General features: G+C 36.5%; 1 long non-coding RNA gene across 1 annotated transcript; it reads left to right on the top strand.

The window, feature by feature from the left end:
• The first annotated feature begins 1,740 nt into the window (after positions 1 to 1,740).
• LOC124153476 lies at positions 1,741 to 3,131 on the top strand. The gene is made up of 2 exons (XR_006863665.1): positions 1,741 to 1,913; positions 2,732 to 3,131. It is a non-coding gene; the product is annotated as an uncharacterized LOC124153476 (long non-coding RNA).
• Positions 3,132 to 7,047: the final 3,916 nt, after the last annotated feature.

The following is a 7,047-nucleotide window of genomic DNA, read 5'->3' as shown; positions in this document are numbered from 1 at the left end:
AAACTTATTTTTTACGCCATATAGACTGAAACATTTGATAAAAAACATCAAGCACCACTTCATACAGTTCAGATAAGCATATTTTTTCTAGAGGTCGAGAATATTAGACTGCCTAGTCATCTCAAACTATTAGAACTCCTTTTGTGAAAGTCACTGAGTGCTGCGTGTTTTGGACATAAGCTCTTTTTGCTTTACCCATTTCCACTCCACTGCGATTGAAAACCTATTAGCTCTTGGAGTGAGCTAGTTCCTTTTAATGCCCGCGAAGCTGAGTAGTACTTCTTGAGATGTTCGATTGAAAGATTTGACGGGAGTAATTTCCTCGGTTCTTTCATGTAATAGAATGAGCGAATCCGCGACGGAGAACTTTCTAAACTTTAGTGAGATTCTCAGAGTCATATTCTTGGAGCTGATGCACAAAGCCCAAGTAATATAGGGATAATTCATGGTGACCACTCGTATTTTTGAACTGTCAACGATGTGTACCACTCGGTAATTTATTAAATAAAGCTACTGTGTGCGCCTTGTTGAAGGAAATGTTTCTGCATTGAGGTGGATCAACTTTGTTTTGGGTTTTTCAGATGTGATGGAATCGAAGGTGGAATCGAAACATTCTTAAGGATGATGAAAAGAGGGTACAAAGCATGCGTTGAAATTTCCTAAAATTATAATTCAACAATTTCTTATGTTCGCACACAATAAGTTTTCAAAGGGAAATGCAATGAAGTGACGCATTATATACAGATCAAATGGGTGGGAAACTGGGCATTAAATTCCCAAGCAAAGTAGTAAATTAATGAAATTGTGCCACTAAGAAAACCTACCGTTTTTCCTATTTTCATGAAAACCTGTGTTCTAATTAAACGATAACATATTTTAAAAATTTCAATTTTAGCTGTGTAAGGAAAAGGAATTCGTCTCTGCGTTTCCTTATTGATACAACAATGAACGAAGTTCCCCGGAATTTTTTGTGTCCACCATCATCCTATTATGGAAAGAACGTTGATTTCTCATATATTGTTTGAATTTAATTCAAAAAAATATATTCTCGGTACAAATTTCGATGTATATCTCTAATTTATCTACCACCCGGTTATTCGGTCCTTCGCTATCATTGTCACTCGGATTGGAAAGCTAAAAGTTTCGTCAAACATCGTTTTACTGAACGTGCGTGTAATTATTTTTTCATTAGCCACTTTAATCTCTTCGAATATATGTATATAACTCGCTATGCTCGCTGGGGGGGCTCTGCCATAGCCACCTAGAGAAAAGGCCCCGTCACAAGCGACGGCTGAGACTCTGACGTCACCACGAGAAGTGCTGTGTTGTTCCGGCTGCCGTTGGAGACCACTTTGTTTACGAGTGTATTTACGTTACGTTTTACCACATTTTAGGGACTTTTGTGGTGTTAGTTGGTGTAAATTGAAGTTTCTGAGGGTAGTGAAGTTTCCTTTATTATTGAATTTCATTCGCTGGACTTCATAAACGTGTGTATGATCTTAGATTTTCCCGGCGTATCAGTTGCAGAAAGGTTTCTCGGGTTTTCCACCGGTTGATGTCGTCCATGTCTCCCGACGTTTCGATCTGCGACTTGCTGATCATCCTCAGGGGATCCGTTCAACGGCATTCGGAAGATCCCCTGAGGATGATCAGCAAGTCGCAGATCGAAACGTCGGGAGACATGGACGACATCAACCGGTGGAAAACCCGAGAAACCTTTCTTCATAAACGTGTATTTGTGAGGCCTTTTTGTTAAAAAGTTCCTTTCACGTGTGTAGTGCCGGCATGCGAAGAAAACTCACAGGAGTGGACCCGAGGTTCAAGTTTTTAACTTTCCAAAAGATCCTGAGCTGAAGAAGAAGTGTATATGGGGGATAAAAATAGACAATTTCACCTCGACGGAAAACATTAAGGTATGTACTCTTTCTAGCTGTAGTTATTTGGATGTAATTTCTAGGTAGATGTGTCTTGGGGATGTTGACAGTACCAAAAGTGGTGATTTAAATACAGAAGCGGCATTTCAATTGGAAATTCTTGTATTTTAGCTGAATTTTTTGTATTATTTCGTTCAGTAAACGTGAGGTTGAAGGAGTTTCTTGGGAATTATAATACAGCTGCCAAGTTTATAGCATCGAATATTCTTTATTATCTTGCCCTCTGCTGTGTTATGCGTCTAGAAACTCAGCAAAACAGTGCTTATTTAACTATACTTTTGTTACTCATAGTTGAAAAGCAATGTGAATTATCTACGCGATAATTTATGTGCTTTGGTATTTTCCATGAAACTACCAGTCTTTTATTTTTGGCGTAGTAACTTATATTAGGGGTAAAGCACATCAATTTCTAGGGTTCTTGGGTTCAAATTAATTTCAGCTTATATATAATTCCGTAAGACCAACGATATTTACTCGATAAATTGCATGGATAGCATCTAATCATGAGAAATGCATAAGTCGCGTCAGAAACGTATGCTTCTATACTATGCTATACTATGTTATTGATGTGTCTGAACAACCGTGAATGAAAATTTGCGTTTTTCTCTCTCTATGCCCGGCTTTCATCATCTGAAATTATCTTATGCTCTAGTTTTAAATTTTAAAAAATCTTTAAGGTACATAATGATCTCCTATATTTACTGGCCTAGTCATTAGATATCTCGCATGCAGAAATGCCTAAAATTGGAAATGAAATTTAGTAATTTTCATGACTTTTTCTTATTTATTAATTTTAGTCGTGTGATCTTCACTTCTCAGCGAGTGACATCAGAAAAGAACCTGTGGCCTTGCGGGAGAAGATGGGGAAGATAACTCGTGTTGAATTAGAAGTGTCATAGGAGGAGGGTGCCATTACTTCATTTGAAACTGTCATCTAGAAGACAGAATGTCATAGTGGTTGAAGTGACATATAGGACTATGGTGGATTTGTTTTTTATAAGTGGTTCATGTGACAATGGAAATTCATGTGAAAAACTATTGAAGATAGTTATTGTGGCTTCTGCCAGTGCTGTTTTAAATGATTTTTTTCAAAAGAAAATACCAGTATTTGTTTCACCAAATTAGTTCATCGTAATAAGAGAACATTGTAGGTATTATTTTGATTGACGAATGGAAATACAAAATATTTGTATTTTACTTCTGTGTTTTTTTCTTTCCTGCCGCCAAAATTCCTTGTGGTGATTACTTCATGCATGTTAAGTAAGATCTGAGGTGTGATTTAAGAGATGTCGTGTTCTTTATACAAATGTGAATGCTGGTTATGTGGCAGGACTTCCAAATTTTTTATTAGATTGATACATCTACTGAAGTGGGATTGAAACTTTTGCTCATCCCAAATAATATTTAAAATACTTAAGCTCCTGGGACGGTTACGTTTTATTAGCCGAGGCTGGACTATACGTAAATTTTGGCTTGCATTTTGATGCATTCGAGAGTAATAATGGCAGATGTGTCAACGATACCAAATTTCACAAGTAACTATTATTGAAAATCTTATTTCGTCAGGCTCTACGGTAAGATTTTCATAGTCCATGGGCATATCTAATTTAATGTCAAAATAAAGAAGAATTCACTCTTAAATAATAGATCCATTTGGGACTTTGTGTGAACACCTTTTACTCTACCAGAAAGAAATTATTTATCCAAGGGAAGTATATGGAATGCAACCAGGTTTAATCAAATACTTGCCATCACCACTTTATGCTATCGAATTTCGAGACGCTTTTATGTTGAATAATAAATGCTCTTTGGATGCATAGAGCCTTCTCTACATAGTTATTTCAGATTTTTATATTGTTATGTAGTACTTCTAGTTCACAACGACAATTTATGAATTAGTTATAAATAGTTTTTTCTTGAGAACGGCGAAGTTATATGTTACGTGCCATAAGACGTAATATTAACGAATAACTTTGAGATTGAAAAATATTTTTGTTGATGCGTGTCAGTATTTTCTCGGAACCCGCTGACTATTTTCTTATTGACTGAGTAAATTAGGTATCAATTATCTTTTCACTTCGGCGGCTAAACCACCGTCGCAGACAGCACCACAACTACTTCTGTTCTGCCATGCTCTGGCGGTAGCACTTCAATGAGTGACGTCACACGCCTGTGAACGGGCCTTATCTCTAGGTGGCTATGGCTCTGCCCCCCCTAGGCCCCCCCGAAAAAGGCCTACGGCCTGTTATGCTCACTGTGGGAGGTCTTGCACGTTTAATTTGCTACTTGTTACTAAAGGATCGTTTACTTTTAAGCTGGCTAGCTTAGGTATAAGCAATATTTCCACTTTCACGTAAAACGAGCGCATGGTACGTAGGCTACAATATGAATGTAAATATTTATAAAGAGAAACGTTTTTCTGAGGGGCTGAAAAAGTAAAATAAATTTCTATGAGTTTCTTTAACTTATTCAATTCAAATACAAAAAGCGTTGAGACCACGTTTCACTGTAACACCCAATGCATACGTAATATCATAGCTTAACGACTTTACGTATTACAATGAAAAACACGTTTATTAATTATTTTCCACAAAACTCAACCAAATTCTTGATATACGAATAATATGTAACAGCTGTTCCCCGCTTCGTAAGCGAATGACGTAGGGACTGAATATCAATATCTAGAAACAAATGCGCCTAAGCATGAATTGGGGCTAGTATGACGAATTTTATCGAAATATTATTGATCCTGATCGCGAATGATTTCACTTCAGAAATACCTCTATTTAAAGTTTTAATGAATCGGGATACACAAATATCTCAGCTTTAATATCCAACGCAATGCGCAATAAATCTGGTGAGTAACGGATCACAGCCTTTGGTGTACAAGACATTGTGAATGTCAAGATTTCGATAATTTTCACAATTGAATAACTTAGTCACTCAAGGAAACGTGATTTTCGCAAGACAAATAATTGAATAAGAAATACCTTTATTTGCACTTATCTTCCATATTGTATTATTCACTGCCTATTCACTCCTGCAGCTCACGGATAACATTGTACATTAAAAAGGAAATTAACGGAAAAAAGAACGTAAACAAAAATAAAAAGTTATCAACATCACAAAAAATGAAAATAAAATCATTTTTACCAACCTATATTATGTAAGACTTGTTTAAGTCTTTCTACTACAATCGTGTATCGCCAACAAGATACGAACTATAGTCAACAGCACGAATCATATTTCTAAATTGGCATTTAGAGCACTTATTAACTTTGAAATTAATAACCACCACACTCTCGATGTAATATACCAAAAACAACAACTAATTTCTTACCTTACATTTCTCCGCTTTTGATTTGAATGCGCTTTGATTTAAACAGATGTTTGTTCTTGCGGAAAGAAGACGCAAAGAAATAGACACTTCAATTATTACTTTCTTAATTTCCTACCTTATATTTATCAGTTTTTCGTTTCATTTCCTTTATCTTCTTTCCCAATTTAGCTCCTCTTGTTTGCATAAACAAATATGTTGCTATGATTGTTCGTTTGTATGACTGACGCGCCACCATTGGAATTTGGTGGCCCTTTTTTGAACTAATCCCCATACACTCAATTTTATATGAATAGACTGATAAATAATTGTAAATTTAGTGTTTTCATAATTTTTCCTGGGGTTTCAGACAATTTTAGAGGGGGTCTTCATTAGACTTTTTGCCGTATCTCGTCTCGTTCACCCCAAACATTTGTATACGTGAATGAATGAGTGGTCGTAAGTGGTCTTTATAGTAGATAGATAAGTTCCGTGAAATTTTCTAAATGATGAAAATCCATGAGGTATGTAACTCATATTTAATTTCTACTAAAATCGCCTCCATGGGTACTATTTCCGTTATCTTCTTATACATTGCGTGTGCTTTTCCACACTGGTTGCCCAATGACGCTAAGTAGGTATACACATTGTGTTTTTTAGAATTTGTTCATTGCCGACAAAAACAATTGAATATATAATTATAATCAGTGACATTACTTACGATGATATCCATTCCATCTGAAGTGAGTACTACAAGAAGAAGAAATTCCGAGTTCGAACGATACTCACTCTACGCCAAGGAATATGATTATTATTGAAAGAAACCAAAGAGTAGCCAAAGCAAAAAATACTGCGTGAAACAATAATTATAGTGGATAGTAATACCGTTATTAATGCCTATGTCTGTAGAAGATTTTTATTGGAACGTAAAAGCAGACTTTCTAAAGGTTGCAGAAGTATGCAAAGTTGACTTCCTCAACAATTTAATAATGCATCGGCAAAATGTTGACGAAATCTTCTCGTATTCTCAATAAATCAACGTAACCTTGTTGATGTTGACGTAATCACATGATTTAAACTAAACCCGCCATATTTATTTCGTAAGGGAGCCCACAGGTACCTTACCCCGATTTCTCCAATCGGCATCTAAGGTCTTCACAAGTCTTTTTAACGGCTAAATGGTGTAAATCCCGAGTCGTTATATAATGGTAATTCATATGCTTACTCGGTCGATCCAATTGGTCCTCTTCTTCAAGCATATAGATTGTTTCAGGCCTGTGATTAAAATAAATATGACGCAGGAGAATAATATCAAGGTCGTTGTGAGCGGGGAAGGGAGTCGAGGGGTCGAAACTCTCCGAAATATTTCGGGAACGCGTTGATCACCGTACCGCTCTCAAATGAACCCCCAAAAATTTCCCCATCTCTATTCCATTAATCCGTGGTACTACAACTCTAAGATTCTTTTGTTATTTTTAAGTACTGATTGTTATATTCGTTGTGTTATTCTTCATCTGACCTTGTATCCTTTCACTTGCCTCTTTTTTCCTTAATTGTTTCCCTTCATGGTATGACCGACATAATTATGTAATGAATAGCTATGAATGATATGTCTCATGACATGGCCTATACATCGGGCCATTCTCTTGGCATATGGTGCTCCATAGCTCTCTTTCTTCCCCTAATCTTCGGTACACCTCCTCATTTCTCATCGCCAATACATCCCTCCCCCGAAATCATTTTCTAGTGGCCTTCAGGCTAATTTATAATTTTGACGTATCGGGCGAGAGGCCTGCT

Source organism: Ischnura elegans, chromosome 1, assembly GCF_921293095.1.
Source record: "Ischnura elegans chromosome 1, ioIscEleg1.1, whole genome shotgun sequence".
In the NCBI taxonomy this organism is placed as follows: domain Eukaryota; kingdom Metazoa; phylum Arthropoda; class Insecta; order Odonata; family Coenagrionidae; genus Ischnura; species Ischnura elegans.
The sequence above is the reverse complement of the archived record's forward strand: the minus strand, read 5'-3'. Positions and strand labels throughout refer to the sequence as shown.